This window comes from Amblyomma mixtum, chromosome 4 (genome assembly GCF_055824585.1).
Source record: "Amblyomma mixtum isolate Tamu chromosome 4, ASM5582458v1, whole genome shotgun sequence".
NCBI classification, from domain to species: Eukaryota; Metazoa; Arthropoda; class Arachnida; order Ixodida; family Ixodidae; genus Amblyomma; species Amblyomma mixtum.
Genome location: NC_143015.1, coordinates 16,113,952 through 16,130,522, shown reverse-complemented (window position 1 = coordinate 16,130,522; position 16,571 = coordinate 16,113,952). Strand labels below are relative to the sequence as shown.

The 16,571-nt window shown below is 48.2% G+C and overlaps 1 pseudogene; it reads left to right on the top strand.

Annotated features, from left to right (window-relative positions):
* The first annotated feature begins 650 nt into the window (after positions 1-650).
* Positions 651-14,619, top strand: LOC149345757 (tetraspanin-33-like; annotated as a pseudogene).
* The last annotated feature ends 1,952 nt before the right edge of the window (positions 14,620-16,571 follow it).

Below are 16,571 nucleotides of genomic sequence, written 5' to 3'. Positions count from 1 at the left end.
TGAAGAAACAGGTTTTCTGACGGATCACCACCATCATCATCAGCCTGACTACGCCCACTGCAGGGTAAAAGCTTCTTTCATGTCTGTCGAATTATCCCTGTCTTTTGCTAGTTGTGGCCACCGTATCCCCGCAAACTTCTTAATATCATCCGCCCGCCTATCTTTCTGCCGCCTTCTGCTACGCTTGCCTCCTCTTGGAATCCACTCCGTTACCCTTAACGACCAGCAGTTATCTTGCCTTTGCGTAACATGACCCTGCCCAAGCCCATTTCTTTCTCTTCATTTCGACCGTTGGATGCCATTACCCAGCGTTTCGTCTCTCACCCACTCCGCCCGTTTCCGATCTCTTAACTTTATGGCTAGCATTACCAGTGTCGCCAGCACAGACATAAGGTGTGAACTGTAGCATTATCATCACCATTTACTGGCTGGCGCTGAGATTCCGAGCAGCGGCAGCCTCAAGAAGACGCGCGGCGCGAGCTTCTGGGACGTAGCCCTGATCTTTTCCGCAGGATTAGCGGGAGTGGGACGGCGCCATGCAGGAGATCCCGACGCCGAAGCCCGACGAGTCGACGCTCATCATCGACGTGAACCCGCTGCACAGAGTCCCGCTCGTGTTCCTCAACCTGCTCATGTTTGCCGTGAACTGCATGGTCGTCTTCGTATGCGTGAGTGAACACACACATACGCCTTTGCGTCGCGAAGCCACCGCTGTGGTGTCCTAGTGGCTGGAGCACCGACTTCGCATACGAGAGTTGCGGAGTTCGAAACCAGTGGCGAAAGGGTTGGTTGGTTTGGTTTGTTGGTATTTAACGTCCCAAAGCGACTCAGGATATGAGGGACGCCGCAGTGAAGGGTTCCGGAAATTTCGACCACCTGGGGTTCTTTAACGTGCACTAACATCATCGCACAGTACACGGGCCTCTAGAATTCTGCCTCCGTCGAAATTCGGCCGCCGCGGCCGGGATCGAACCCGCGTCTTTCGGGTCGGCAGCCGAGCGCCGTAACCACTGAGCCACAGCGGCGGGGCATCCCAGTGCCGGAAGGTGCCCACAGATTTTTCCACTGGGTGCGTGCTTTTGCTTCGCATAGAGCTCGGCTCCGGGGGGGGGGGGGGTGATGACATTGTTTCTCCAAACTGCCATCGCCGATGAAAATAAATCATTGGTACCCTGGATGCTCAGCCAAGCTTGAGCGAAGTCGTAGAGGGATTCGGGCTCATGTGTCGCAAGTAGTGCACTGCACGGGCTCGGGCCGGCCCGAAAGCCCGGGTCCGGCCCGCGGGCCGGGCCGGGCCGGGACATGATCTGTTTTGCCGGGCCTGGGCCGGGCCCGGGCCTGAAGTTGCGGGCCCGGGCCGGGCTCGGGCTTAAACCTGCGGACCCGAGCCGGGCTTCGGTCCGTATAGAAACGGCTGGTGTCCGACTATTCATTCACTATTGCAGAGTGAAGTACACAATTGCGGCATTGGAGCAGCGGCACAGGTGAGCTATGGGTTATAGTACGCGCTGAGAAAAGAACTAAGCTTTATTGATTGACTTATTTATTTCCTTGTTTCCGCACCGCGGTGGCTTAGTGGATAAGGTGTTGATTACTGAGCCGGGGAACCAGGATTTGCTCCTAGCCTCGGCGGCCGCATTTCTATTTAGGAGGCAAGCATGACAGCCATGTACTTTGTATTATCATTGCTATTTGAAGAAACCTATGTGGTCGAAATGATCCGGAGCTCTCTGCTTCGCTGTCTCTCAAAGCCTGACTCCCCTTGGGCCCTTAAGCCCCAAAAACATCGCTTTCATTTTATAGCTATATTTTTCTCGTGTGAGAAAATTCACAAACTAAAGCGCGTTTGGTTTTCTTTTTGATCAGCTGACCGGAACGTCTCGTAAATGAAATAGTCACAAAAGCTCGCGAGAGTTTGTAAATCTCATCTGATAACCACATCTATCCCTCCTTGCTTCTTCAGCCTGGTTGACATGACAAGTGTTTTGCCCTGTAAGTTATCACGTGGTTCGCGCGTTATCTTCTGCTCCACCAACGAGAGTAAAATTTAACCGGTCTTAATCGCCCATTGATCGTTCGTCATCCCAAAACATACCTATACTCTATTAGAATTGCATTCGGGAAGGACATATTAGTTTAGGACGCTTATAGTCTTCAAAACACACACCGTGAAATACTCAAGCCTTTTAGCTTTTCGTTTCTGCTGAAAAGCGACTAGTTCGGCTAAGAGTTAAACCTGTGAGATCGCGTTCACTAAAAAAATGTCACCCCACTGCTGGCTAGGCAGCTTTAATGTTTATACTTCGCGGGCGGCAAAATATAACTGATTAAAATCATAGGGGAATGCAAAGTAGTCTACTGCGCGCGTATGCAGCCCTTTTTATTTGGTTCTCGGAACTTCCGAGTTTACCTTTGCGCACGTACACGAGATCAGTGTCCAGGAGAGGGCCTGGCGAGCGCTACTCTTAATCACTTCCTTCTGGGTCAAAAAGAACCAAGTTTCTGCAAGCCAAACTCAGAACCTTTGTCGGCCAGTTTCTTATCGGTCTAGTAGCAGTCTACTTGCTCAGAGTGAGCAGTATACCTCAAGCGGTACTGTGAAGCGGGCCGGGCCGGGCCCGGGCTGGGCTTCACTCCGGGATTCACGGGCCGGGCCGGGCTCACTAGAGCGATAATTTAGCGGGCCTGGGCCGGGCCCGGGCTCGGGCTTCAGGTCGCGGGCCCGGGCCGGGCTCGGGCCTCAAATTCAGGCCCGTGCAGTTCTCTAGTCGCAAGTATAGGGTTTTTGCCTTTCACTGGCATTGCGGTGCAGGAGCGTCTATTTCTCCATGCTATAACCGGATACAACTCAATAATGAAGCGGCGAGTGTCCCTCACGCAGAAAACATGTATATAGAGAACGGAATCTCATAAAGCCGTTCCTTCTGTGCTTGTAAGCTAAAGAACGACCGACAAACCAAAGACCGCGGACTTGCGCACCGGCGCACGGAGTCGATCACACGTTTCCTCTGTCACAGGTTGTCTCCATCGTGGATCGTCGAGACGAGATCTCCTTCAGCAATCGCTCCCTGCTCGTCAGCTTCATGGTGAACATCGAGGTGACGGTCCTGTTCGTCTCGGGCGTGCTCCGCTTCATCACCTTCATGGGCTTCATGGGGGCCCTGCGCACGTGTACTTCCTCACCTGGTACATCCGGGGCATCCACGTGCTGGTGATCTTCAATGGGCTCTTCATCCTCGGCGCCTTCCTCATCAACGTCTCCGGCAGTAGTGTAAGCGTAGCTTCGTGGATCTCCGGGATGTCGTAGCGGCTGCATTTCTGTTCAGAAAAAGAAATTACAATTGGTTTCTGAGGGTACACATATCTCGGTGGACACTGGAACCACACCGTAAACGAAAGAATAAAGCTGGGAATGAGAGAAGAAAGGAAGAAAGAGGTGCAATAGTGGAGGCCTCCGGAATAATTTCGACCACCTGGGGATCTTTAATGTGCACTTACATTGCGCAGCACACGTTTTTTTTTTTTGTTTTTGAGGAAACGGAACGGCGCAGTATTTGTCTCATACATCTCGGTGGACACCTGAGCCGCACCGTAAGGTAAGGGAAGGTGGGAGTGGAAGAAAGAGGTGCCGTTGTGGTCGTCTCCGGAATAATTTCGACTCCCTGGGAATCTTTAACGTGCACTGACATTGCACAGCACACGGGCGCCTTTTGCGTTTGGCCTCTATTGAAACGCGGCCACCGCGGTCAGGTTCGCACCCGGGTACTCCGGCTCGATAGACGACCGCCTTAACCACTGAGCCACCGCGGCGAGTCAGCACACGGACGCCTTTTGCGTTTCGCGCGCAGTAAGTCATAATCTGGCTCTTAGTGAAGCGAAAGGAATAGGAATCAATCCGAATGACTTTTGCTCTCAGTCTTCGTACGGTCTTTCTACCTTCTTGAAAGAATGTCGTACGCCAAAAAAAAAGGACTAAACAGGAAGGAAACATAGAACAGGAAAGATAGAACAGGAAGGTGGCGTACGACTTTCCTTCCTGTTTCGTCCTTTTTTTGGCGTACGACATTCTTTTTGAAGACGATGTACCAATTAACCCGTCAAAAAGTTCAACTTTCTACCTTCTCTCGTCATTAACCATAAGCCTACTATTCAGCGGTGGACAACCGCGCCGCTTCGAGGAGATAGCTGGTAATGCTTTCCGGCTCGAGAGTGTTGTCGAAGTACTTTGAAACCCCGGGATATGAGGTGCACTACACGTCTGAGCAGTTTGGGAGAGCTGGATAGGAGAATGTTTACTAGCCTGAAATGGTTTGCGAATGGTGTCGGTGGAGTCCTTATTTCAGGATCTCACTCGTATGGTTGCCTTCCCTTACAGAAAATTTTTAGTGTATAGACTGTCTATTTACTTCTGCCTATAAAGTGCATAGACTCTATAAACCAATCCTAGAGAACAGACTTTGGGCAATACAAGTGCAATAGACAGTGTATAGACAGTCTATAGATTCATGGCCATACACTTTTAGTAAACTGTTGTTTAAAGACAGCCTATAGACTATGAATAGACAAGAAAGAATATCTATAGGAAGGCAGTAGAGTCCATAAGAAGTCTATAGACTTCTATAGACCATATTTATAAGGGTCCTTTGCCCGAGCCACAAACTTGCTCTTCACCGCTTCAGGGGTCCCATCGAGAGCGCCTGCGATAACCGCGGTCTCACTCGAAATGTCGCGAGCACTTATCGGAGATACGCCAGTGTGGGCTCGACTGAGGTTGTCGACGCGAGACTGAAGTGACATATGCATGACATCAATGGCACATATAAATTTAAGACTGCTCTTTTCGATATCTAATGAACAGTTTAAGGTACTGCTGTCCAAAACACCGCCAGGCGCATTTTCCTCGCCCTGCGCATAGAATTGAGAACGGTACCTGTACTGTTCTTCGTTTGTTCGAAACGTGTCGCAGACTACGGATGAGACGGTGCCTCTCGCCAGGAGAACAGGGCTGCGCTTCAGCCGGACTGGCGCGAAAGTCCTCACGTCATCCAGGAGGAATGAAATCATTGAATGCTCTGCTTGCCAAGTACAACATTCACTTTTGAAAGCCTGAATAATGCAGGTGTCACTGCAAAGGGACCTTACATTGAGAGTTGACTATATTAACAGGGGTGTGCCTCATTGCTACTGCTGAAGGTGGGGTCATGCCATCTCGAAGATGTGACGTCCTTGAATGTTCAACTCGCACAATACGGCCGTAACTACGCAGAACGCACCTTGCTGTCAATGTGAACTGAGTTTATTGTGCCTGTGTTCTTGGCGTTGGTTGTGACTGAGGCAGTGCGCAGTAGTATCACACTAGACTTTGTTGCGGCAGCCCTGACTTTGAACAAGAGTTCGACCTAATGTCCGTACCCTTTCCTGCTTCCTTTCCACCCCTGTTTCTCGGTTTGCCCTGGGGTCTTCGCAGAGTGCGAGCAACGTGTTCACCATCAACCTGATCGTGAGCTACCGCGACAACCCTACGCACGTCTCGTCGATTATGCCCAGGTGAACTGCGGCGCAATCGCCAAACTTTCCTCATGCGGCTCTCATCGATGTTCTTCATCTGCTTTTACTTGTTGGCGTCCAGTCCGAGACCGGTTACTCATGAGTTTTAACGGTCGCTGGAGTTTGTTTTCATCCCTTCAGTTTTTGTTTCGCTTGCTGCACTTTTCTTTTTCCTTCGTGTTTAATGTCCTTCAATCCCCACTGACGATGTGCCGTAGTCCAGTTTCATGTCATTGCCATCATGTCAATGTTTATGCGCAACGACTCGGGTAATGCACTGACCGTCAATGTGTCCTTACTTCTTTGTCAGTTTTTACCGTGGGGCGTGCTGTCCTGTATACAGGGTGTTTCACCTAAGACTATACACAATATTTAAAGATAGGCTTTTTGAGTTTGAAGAACGCTTTTTTCGGCATAGCATTGTCAGTGGTGTAGCCCATCAAAATGCAGCTAAGACTTCCCAACTGGTAGGCTCATTAATAGTTATCTTTTTAACTCTTACTGTTAGGGTGCTTAATTACTGAGAGGCGTGTAGCCAACCGCGAGTCATCTCAATAACTTCTTATAGAATTTCCAAAACGCGCTTACCTTCGGCGCTGTGGCCCAACAAATTTTCGCTACATCGCGCCCAAATACATGCGCTTTCAAGAAGCCTGCAGGCAAGGCAACTCCTCCACTGCACGTAACTCGCAGAAATAGCTGAAATTTCTTGGGCCACAGCGCCCAGGGCATCAGGATTTTTCGAAACCCAAAAAACTGACATGTTTATTTCTTAAGGTGGGCTAGACGCCGCTCAGTAATTAAGGAGCCTAAAAGTAACACTTGAAAAGTTTAGTATCCCTCAATATTTAAGAAGCCTAACATAATACTTAAAACTTAACTATTCAATATTACTTAACCAACCTGCTAGTTAGAGAAAGAAAAAAGAAAGAAAGAAAGAAAGTACTTATTTAGCATAAAACATGAAATACAAACAGACAATTTCAGGGGCCCAACAAAATTTGTTTAAGGGTCCCGACCACTATAAGCTATTACATATGACGTAGACGACAGCAACAAAAAACGCAACTATATGACAATAAGCATGTTACAGCAGCAGGCACTGGATACTAGTGACAATATCAAATAAACATGTTATAATTAGAAAAGAAAAACACAAACCACAGCACTAAAGAATGTAGACTAGGTTGAATTTAGTAGAAAATGTTTTAATTGTTTCTGAAAGGCATGAAGTGTAGGTGAAATTTGAACATTATATTCAAGACTATTCCACAGATAAGGACCCGTAAATTGCAACGTTTGTCGACCATAATTTAAATGTATTGTAGGAAGCAAGAGCCGATGTCTTGTAGTAGACGTGTTCGTGCGTAGTGAGTGACGAAGACATACTGTAGTTAAATTGAGTGTGTTGTGAATTATCTGATAAATTAAGGAAGCGGTATTATAAGTTACTAGGTCATATATATTTAGGATACCAAGAACGGCAAATAATTCATCCGGATGAGTATGCTGAATATTTTGCGCGACAATTCGAAGAGCTCTTTTTTGAAAAGCATATAAGGGGGCGATGTGAGATGAATATGTGCATCCCTAAACAGACACACAGTGAATAATATGTGAATGGACAAAGGCGTAATAAAGGTTAACAAGCACATCAACGGGGAAAAAATTTCGACATTTGGAAAGTGCATGCAGGCCGTATGAGGCTTTTTTAATTACTGAACGGATGTGTAAATCAAACTTGAGGTAACTATCTATCACAATACCCAAAAATTTTGTGTTGGTAGCATGCTGAATAGCATTAGCGGTATTCTGTTGTACTACAACACTGACAATGCTTTGCCGAAAAAAAGCGCTGGCTCAAAAAGCCTATCTTTAAAAATGGTGTAAAGTCTTAGGTGAAGCACCATGCAGTAAATTTGCCAGTTGCCGGTTGTGAGCGCGTTACCTCTCGTACTCGTCCTTTTTTTACTCGCCCTTCATTGTTCGCCTAACGTGTGTCACCTACTTGCCCAAACCTGTGGCTGGTGGTGGTCAAAACATTAGGACGGGACAGGACGTCTGCTTGGATCAGCCCGTAAGGGACCGATCACTACAAGTTTGGGACCCCAGTGGCGGTGGCCGCCGCCCGAGCGAGCCCCAGTAAGGCTTGTTTGGCCTCTAAGTAGTGGCAGCCGAACAGGGTCGCCCCTAGACCTCCCGCGTTGGGTTGCGGATGGGGGCTATGGCCGGGTTGGAGGGGCAGGCCCACACCATGTCATAAGGGTCCAAATACACCGCTCTAGAATCCGGGGTGCTGCCGTTAAAGGAGGGGTCAAATATTTTAGTGCTGCCGGGCACAGCAATGCATTGGTGAGAAGGCGGAGAAGGAGCCGCTCGTCCGCCTTCTTGAGGCCTTTACCTGGGCGAGGGTAAATGCGATGACTATCTTGATAGTAGGTTGCAACATCTTTGAAGGCATAGGCCGGATTCAAATCGGGTTGCTGATCAGGTGAGGAGGAGAAAGCAGACAGCTGAGAGAGCGTGCGAGCGGCTGCGTCTGCTGCCTCGTTTCCTGCCAGCCCCTGCTGAGCAGTGGCCCATATAAGGTAACGGTGTGCGGGGTCCGTATCCCGTATGCAATTTTGGTAGATTCGATAGGCTAGGAAGGGGGCGTAGCCTTGTTCGACGTTCCAACAGAGGACCCTCGCGAATCGGTGATTATGTATTTTGGATCGGAATGCGGGGCCATGGCAGCAATCGCGACTGCTTCTGTGTGTGCTGCAGTGCGGGCTCCGAAGGTGAGGCCGTTAACTGTGTTGCTGTTATGAACTACCGCGACCATGTACCATCCACCGTGGTGAGGGCCGGAGTCGTCGACGTAGTATACACCTGTTTTCTTGCCATAATGTCGGGCTAGGGCTTCAGCTCGTGCAAGGCGCCTTCGTGCAAGTGTGGTCTTCGTGTGACATATTGGCTGGAAGAGGTCGCACATGGAGGGCGCGTCTTCAACGTTCTGGGATTTGAAACCCGTCTTCCACGGGAGTGGTGCATTGGATATGAAGTCGAGCAAGCAGGCGGCGACCCGACTCCCTTTGCAACAAGCGCGTGTACCTGTTTGTAAGGTTCGCCTCCTGGAGCTCCCGGAAACTACTCACCACCCCAAAGGCCATAAGCTGGCTTTTTGAAGTGGTGATGAGGAGGTCAAGGGCACGCGTAATAATTTTGTGAAGGACGACCTCAAGGGCTTCCTCCTCTATTTCCGTAGATAAAGATAAGGAGTCGGATAGAAAATTCGACTGGTTAAGAAGGCGTGTGCCAGCCGCAACACATCCTTACTTCGTAACGCACTGCGTTTGTTACAAACCTTTGCGTTTCTTATCATATCATTACAGACGAATTTAAAGTGTTCTCCATTGGCCCTTTAATGCCTGAGAGAATTTTTTTCTTCACCAAAGTGCTTAAATAGGCTTTTTTTTTTTGTCGCCATCGCCAATACTAAGGGCCAGTTGGTGGACACCTGTCATTGCTGATCTCACCGATCGCAGCGACTCATCTGTTGGAGTGAGTGAGTGAGTAGAAACTTTATTGATTTCTAAGATTTAGCTTGCGGTGGAGGTCGTCTTCAAGTCTTCAAGTCTTGAGGTTGCCTCCTTAGCCTTGGGTGGTCCCCTAGTCCAGGGCTCCACTGAGTCTGGCCATCTCGCTTGCGTATGCTATGAGTTCCCTTTGGGCCTCTAGCTCGCAGCTGGTGAGCCGGCTCTCCCATTGCTTCGCACTCGGTGTGTCGTGTTTGTGGAATGATATATTTCTATCGCATTCCCATGTTATGTGGTATAGTGTTGGCCTCGCTTCGCACCAAGGGCATGTGGCGCGGTATTGTGTCGGGAACATCTTGCTTAGTATATATAAGTTGGGGAAGGAGCCTGTCTGTAGCTTCTGCCATTTTGCGGCTTCTTCCTTGCTTAGCTCTTTGTGTGGTGGGGGGTATTTGTATCTTAGCCCCCTGTATAAACTTAGTGTTTCAGAGTACCCAGCCCCTAGGCTAGTACAGAGCTCCTCTGGGGCTTGTGACCCCCCAGCTCGGATAGTAAGCCCTCGAGCTAGTTCGTCCGCCCTTTCGTTGCCCCAGACCCCCATCTGTTTGAAATCGCCGTTTGAACAAAACATTGGAAATTAGTTTTTAAGGAAAGGAAATGGTGCAGTATCTGTCTACATCTCGATGGACACCTGAACCACGCCGTAAGAAGGTATAAAGGAGAGAGTGAGAAGAAAGGAAGAGGTGCCGTAGTGGAGGATGAAACAGTTTTTGAGGGAAGGAAATGACGCAATAACTGTCTCACTTTTCTCGGTGGACACCTGAAAAGCGCCGTAAAAGAAGGGAAAAAGAGGGAGCGAAAGAATAAAAGAAGAAAGAGGTGCCGTAATGGAGAGCTCCGGATGAGTATCGACCACCTGGGGATCTGTAACGTGCACTGACACCACACACCACACAGGCGCCTTTTGGCAACTCCGGGACGATGAGGCGGAAGAAAGGAAACACTGCAGTCCAGTTCGGCAGTCTTAAAATTGCGGTCTTTGCGGCAGCGGTCTCCAAACTGCTGTTGACTGCGAACGGAATGACTGTGGTGGCATCTGTGGGGATGATGGCGACGAGACCTGTGGTAGCAGCGACGATGATGATTCTGGTCGTTAGATTGTTGAAGTTGGCGATAGTCAGCATTATAATTTGGATGGTGGTACAGGATGATACCGATGGTGATGCTGATGTACGTACGGCGCAGGCTTACTTCAAGTGTTGCGGCGTGACGAAAGAGCGCTATCGCGACTGGGACTACAACATCTACTTCAACTGCTCCAAGCACAACTCGAGCACGGAGCGGTGCTCGGTTCCGGCCTCGTGCTGCAAGGCGCAGGGGCGCAGGAAGGGGAAAACCTCGATTTTGAGACGAGGCTCAAGCACCGCTTCTGCGGTCGTGGTGTCCTGAGTGTCAGCGAGCAGGAGGCCTGGAAGAAGGTACGCCCTCTCACCGCCAAATAATACCGCAACATCTCTCGGAGACACAATAAGACTGCGGTACCACACTCTGTAAAGAAAGTCCGGAATTCTAAGATTATAATAGAGAAAGCAGGCCTGACGGAACCACTTATTTCTCGAAATGAATGGTTAGTCAGAGAGGAGACGTACTGTGCCTGTTGGACCTATGGAGTAGGCTTACCGCGACACCGTAAAATTCACTCACTGATACCAATTGGCAGAGTTGTCTTCATCCTGAACGTCGAATCTTAACATGAAGGCTCCCTCATTTTAAGGGATATAGGTACGAAGGCATCTTGAGAGAGAATACGAATCTCCCACCCCGCGTTGCGTTCCCTTCCAGAAATTTTTATTTTTTCATAGAATTCGAGGGATGAAATTTGGCGATAGAATTTCTACTGTTTCATATAATTTTAGGAATTGAAATTATGTAGCTTTTTCAAATTGACTGAGTTTTCAAGATGGTGGGGGGAAATATGGCCTGAAATAGGCAATTTACCTAGGCGTGTATGTTCACAAGGCGAGGCCATGTAGAGAGGCAAACAAATTTCCTTTTGTTGTTCGTCTTCTATGCACTTCAATAATAATGCTATATAAAATCCGGAGGGTAAATTGAGCAGTGTATATTCTGATAAGCAACTATTGCTCCCAAGAAAGTCTCCATTGCTCCTAACACAAGGCAGCAATGGAAAGGCGGAAAGCAGCTGGTGAAGATCATGTAACGCCAGATTTCTTGAAGGACGGAGGGGAGACTGTTAGAAAACCTAGCCAGCCTGCATACGCAATGCCTTGTGACCTCGAGAGTACCAGAAGCTTGGAAGAACAGTAAAGTTATCTTAATTCATAAGAAAGCGAATTCATAAGGTAATCGCTAATAGAGTCAGGACAACCTTGGACTTTAGTCAACCAAATGATCAGGTAGGCTTTCGTAAAGGATACTCTACAATAGATCACATTCGCACTATCAGTCAGATGATTGAGAAATGCGCAGAATAAAAATAACCCCTATATATAGCCTTCATTGATTACGAGAAAGCATTTGACTCAGTGGAAACCTCAGCTGTGATGCAGGCATTGCGGAATCAGGGTGTAGAAGAGTGCTATGTGAAAATATTGGAAAATATTTATAACGATTGCACAGCTACTATAGTTTTCCATAAAGTCAGCAATAAAATTCCAATACGGAAAGGTGTCAGGCAGGGAGACACGATCTCGCCAATGCTCTTCACTGCCTGCTTACAGGAGGTATTCCGGGGACTGGAATGGGAACAGTTGGGGATAAGAGTTAATGAAGAATACCTGAGTAATTTGCGATTCGCTGATGACATTGCCTTGCTAAGCCACTCAGGACAAAAACTGCAAAGCATGATCAATCAGTTAGACAGACAGAGCAGAACGGTGGGGCGAATAATTAACATGCAGAAAACCAAAGTAATGTTCAACAGCCTAGCAAGGGAACAGCAGTTCGCCATTGGTAGCGAGGTGCTGGAAGTAGTAAGAGAATGTGTTACTTAGGGCAGGTAGTGACCGCAGATCCGGATCATGAGAGGGAAATAACTAGAAGAGTAAGAATGGGGTGGAGCGCATATGGCAGGTTCTCTCAGATCATGAATGGTAGCTTACCAATATCCCTGAAGAGAAAAGTATACAACAGCTGTATCCTACCGGTACTCACCTATGGGGCAGAAACGTGGAGGCTAACGAAGAGGGTTCAGCTTAAGTTAAGAACAACGCAGCGAGACATGGAAAGGAAAATGATAGGTGTAACGTTAAGAGATCGAAAGCGGGCGGAGTGGGTGAGAGAACAAAAGCGGGTTAATGACATCTTAGTTGAAATCAAGAGGAAGAAATGGGCTTGGGCAGGGAATGTAATGCGAAGACAAGATAACCGCTGGTCCTTAAGGGTAACGGAGTGGATTCCAAGAGGAAGCAAACGTAGCAGGGGACGGCAGAAAGTTAGGTGGGCGGATCAGATTAAGAAGTTTTCGGGGATACAGTGGCGGCAACTGACAAAGGACCAGGTTAATTGGAGAGACATGGGAGAGGCCTTTGCCCTGCAGTGGGTGTAGTCAGGCTGATGATGATGCTGATAAGAAAGCGGACTTCAAGGACTTGAAACCTTAGACCGACTAGCTTATTGTTCTTTCCTTACGAGTTATTTACTAAGGTAATCGCTAATAGAGCCAGGGCAACCTTAGACTTCTATCAAGCAAACCATAAGCAGGCTTTCGTAAAGGTTCTCAAGAATAGACCACATTCCCTCTATTAATCTCGTGGTAGAGAAATGCGCAGTATATAAGCAAACCATGTAGATATAGCCTTCATTGAATACGAGAAAGCATTTCACTCAGCGGAAATCTCAGCTGACATGCAGGCATTGCGGAATCAGGGTGTAGAAGAGTCTTATGGGAAAATATTGGAAGATATCTATAACGATTGCACAGCTAGCATAGTCTTCCATAAATTGAGGAATAAAATTCCAATAAGAAAGGATGTCAAGTAGGGAGACATGATCTCGATAAATGTTATTCGCCGCCTGTTTACAGCAGGCATTTCGAGGCCTACATTGGGAGCAGTTGGGGATAAGACTTAATAGAGAATACGTAAGTAATCTGCGATTCGGTGAAGACACTGCCATGCTAAGTCACTCAGGACATGAACTGCAAAGATTGATCGGTGAGTTGACAGGCAGAGCAAAACGGGGGGGGGGGGGGGGGGGGGGGGGGCTAGAAATTAACATGCAGAAAACCAAAGTAATGTTCAACAGTCTAGCAAGGGAACAGAAGTTCGCAACTGATAGCGAGGTGCTCGAATTAGAGAATATGTCTACTTAGTGCAGGTAGTGACCGCTGATCCGGATCATGACAGCGAAATAAGTAGAATAATAATAATGGGGTGGATGGTATATGGAAGGTTGTCTCAGACCATCAATGGCAGTTTACCAATATCCCTCATTATAAAAATATACAAGAGCTGTATATTACTTGTACTTAGCTGTGGGGCAGAAATGTGAAGGCTAACAAAGAGCGTTCAGCTCAAGTAAAGGAACACGCAGTCAGCTGTGGACAGAAAAACGATAGGTGGAACGTTGGGAGATCGGAAGCGGGCAAAGTGGGTGAGGAAAAAACTCGGATTAATGACATCCTAGTCGAAATCAAGAGGAAGAAATGGGCTTGGGCAGGGCATGTAATGCGAAGGCAAGATAACCGCTGGTCCTTGAGAGTAACGGAGTGGATTCCAAGAGAAGGGAAACGTAGCAGGGGGACACAAAGTTAAATGGGCGGAAGAAATGGTGGCCGCAAATGGCAAAGGACGGGGTTAATTGGAGAGACATGGGAGAGGCCTTTGCCCTGCAGTGGGCATAGTCAGGCTGATGATGATGATGATGACGACTACCTCTACGAACAGAGCAGAAGCACTACCGCACTACCACTACAAATAGAGCAAAAACAGTACTGCACTACCACTACAAATGAAGCAAAAGCGATACCGTACTACCGCTACAAATAGAGCAAAAGCTCTACCTCACTGCCACTCAAAAAGAAATACCGCACTACCCCTACAAATACAGCAAAATAACTACCGCACTACCACTGCAAATAGACCAAAGCAAAAACACTACCACCCTACCACTACCAATAGGGATTCCGCACTACCACTAAAAACACAGCAAAAGCGATACCGCACTACCAATACCAGTATAGAGTGAGTGTATTAACTTTCTGGTTAGGAGATGGCAGCTTGCCCCCCCCCCTTTCATTTCGTCGACTGGCGCAGATCCATACACGCAACTGCGTGGACTCCATGGTCTCCTACCTGCGTTCCAACACTATCGCGATGGCCGTCGTGGGCATAGTGCTTAGCGTGGCGCTGAATGTGCTGCGCAAGATGGCCACCACGGTGCACGACGAGGTGATATCGTTGACACGCCTCTACGACCGCTACTACCAGCGCATGGCGAGCGGCTGCCGGCCGTCGCTAGCGCGCCGAGAGGCTTGTACGAGGTGGCCGCAGCCAGAAGCCGCCTCGTCACCAGGGAGGCCAAGCCGGGGTGATTACGGGAGGCAAAGCTTTCGGGACGCCTCAGTCGTTCTCATATGTGAATCTAGCAGAACTTTTTGCTGGGCTAGTTGGTCCATTCTGACATCGGTGAAAACAGCGCGAAAGAAGAAGCCCGAAGGCGAAACGAGGAACGGTGAGGCAGCGCTCTTTCCTGTCACTTCCTCGTTTCGCCTTCGGGCTTCTTCTTTCGCGCTGTTTTCACCGATGTCATATGTGAAGATAAGGATAGGAGTGGAGGAGCGAAGTAGGGCGGACTTTACCCTTTCTTCATAATCAGCAGAAGCGAGATTGGCTACTGCTTATCCCTTTTATTACCAGCCGCAGTGATAGCTCAGTTGTTATGGCGCTGGGCTCATGACCAGAAAGACGCGGGTTCGATCCCGCCCGCGGCGGTCGCATTTCGATGGAGGTGAAATGTTAGAGGCCCATATGCTGCGCGATGTCAGTGCACGCTAAAGAACCCCAGGTGGTCTAAATTATCCTGATCCCTCCGCTACGGCGTCCCTGACAGCCTGAGTCGCTTTGGGACGTTGATCTCCATAAACCATAAACCCTTTGATCACCAATACTTTAAACCCATGCTGCACCAGCCGCAGTCAACGCCTGCCCCGGAAAATTTCCTTATCTCCCTTTCTCAATCTCTTTTTTCGTACTACGTTTTCTCTGTTTGGATCCAGCTCTGCTATGATCACGGATCGGGGGTAATTGTTTCTCTACGTTACATCTCTCACTTTGCTCTCGTGGTCGGAACATTTCAGTGCTCGTCTCTTCTCAAAGGAAAGTGTACGCAAGTGAATATCACAAAATTACTCAATTAGTAAAACCGCACGGATAATACCCATTCACAGTCATCATCAGCAGGTGCATTACCCAGGCTACGGTTACGTCCCCTGTGGGTTCAAGGCCTTTCAAATTTACCTTGCACTGTCTCAGTCGGTCGTCAGCCGCGGCTGTCCTATCCCATCGGGTTTCCTAATATCATCTCCTTACCTGACTCTCCGCCGTTCCCTTATGCACTTTCCTTCCTTTCGAATATATTCTGCTACCCTAAGAGATCAGCATTTATCTCTTCACCGAATAGCATTTTCACTTTAGCTCTCCCCACTCTGGACCGCTCCCGAGTGGACCACTCCCCACTCTATGGGGAGCACCTTGAGCGGGAATGAAAAATGTCCAGTAATCGAAGCAGGTCTTGGAACGAGGTGCATGCAGTGGACCCTATTTCCCCCGACGTCAGGACGTTTACTGGGTGGGATGTGGGCATCCATGCTGCCTGACTTCCTTTTGCGATTCCTTAATTATGGCGCGACAGCGTGTGCAGCTCGTTCGGTCCACAAGCCGTCAGCGTAGTCGGAAATAGTGGGAAGCTGCGTAAAACAAACCGTATCGTGGTAACTTGTGGTTCTAGTTGTTGATGATTTATTGCTGTGGGTTAGGCGATGGCGAGTTCACTTAGTGAAATCGTTGTAAAAAATTGATTGAAAAAACATACACAAACTTTGTCGACAGGTAATGTAGATATAAGCAGTGCGAATAAAATAATGGAAATTATGTTTACTCATAACCTTAAGCAAATAGTAAATGATTTTACAAGGGTTACATCAAGGTCCCAGTCATTGTTGGACTTGGTTTTCTTATCCCATAAAGTAGCAGACCGCACTATATCTGTCGAGCCGGGTTTATCTGACCACAAGATGACCTGTTTGAATGCGCGGTTGAACACAAAAGTCCGCAAAAAATCGCATGTTTTAATACGGGTCAAAGATTACAGCCGGGAGATGGTACGTCTATCTTAGACGTCTTAGAAGAAAAGTTGAATCAGTTTGCAACTGCATCACACGATGGAAGTGTCGAGGAATTGTGGCAACGTTTTAAAGGCACACTAAAATATTGCATTGATAGATTTGTTCCCACTCGCTCAAACAAATCGAAGCAGTTCAATCCT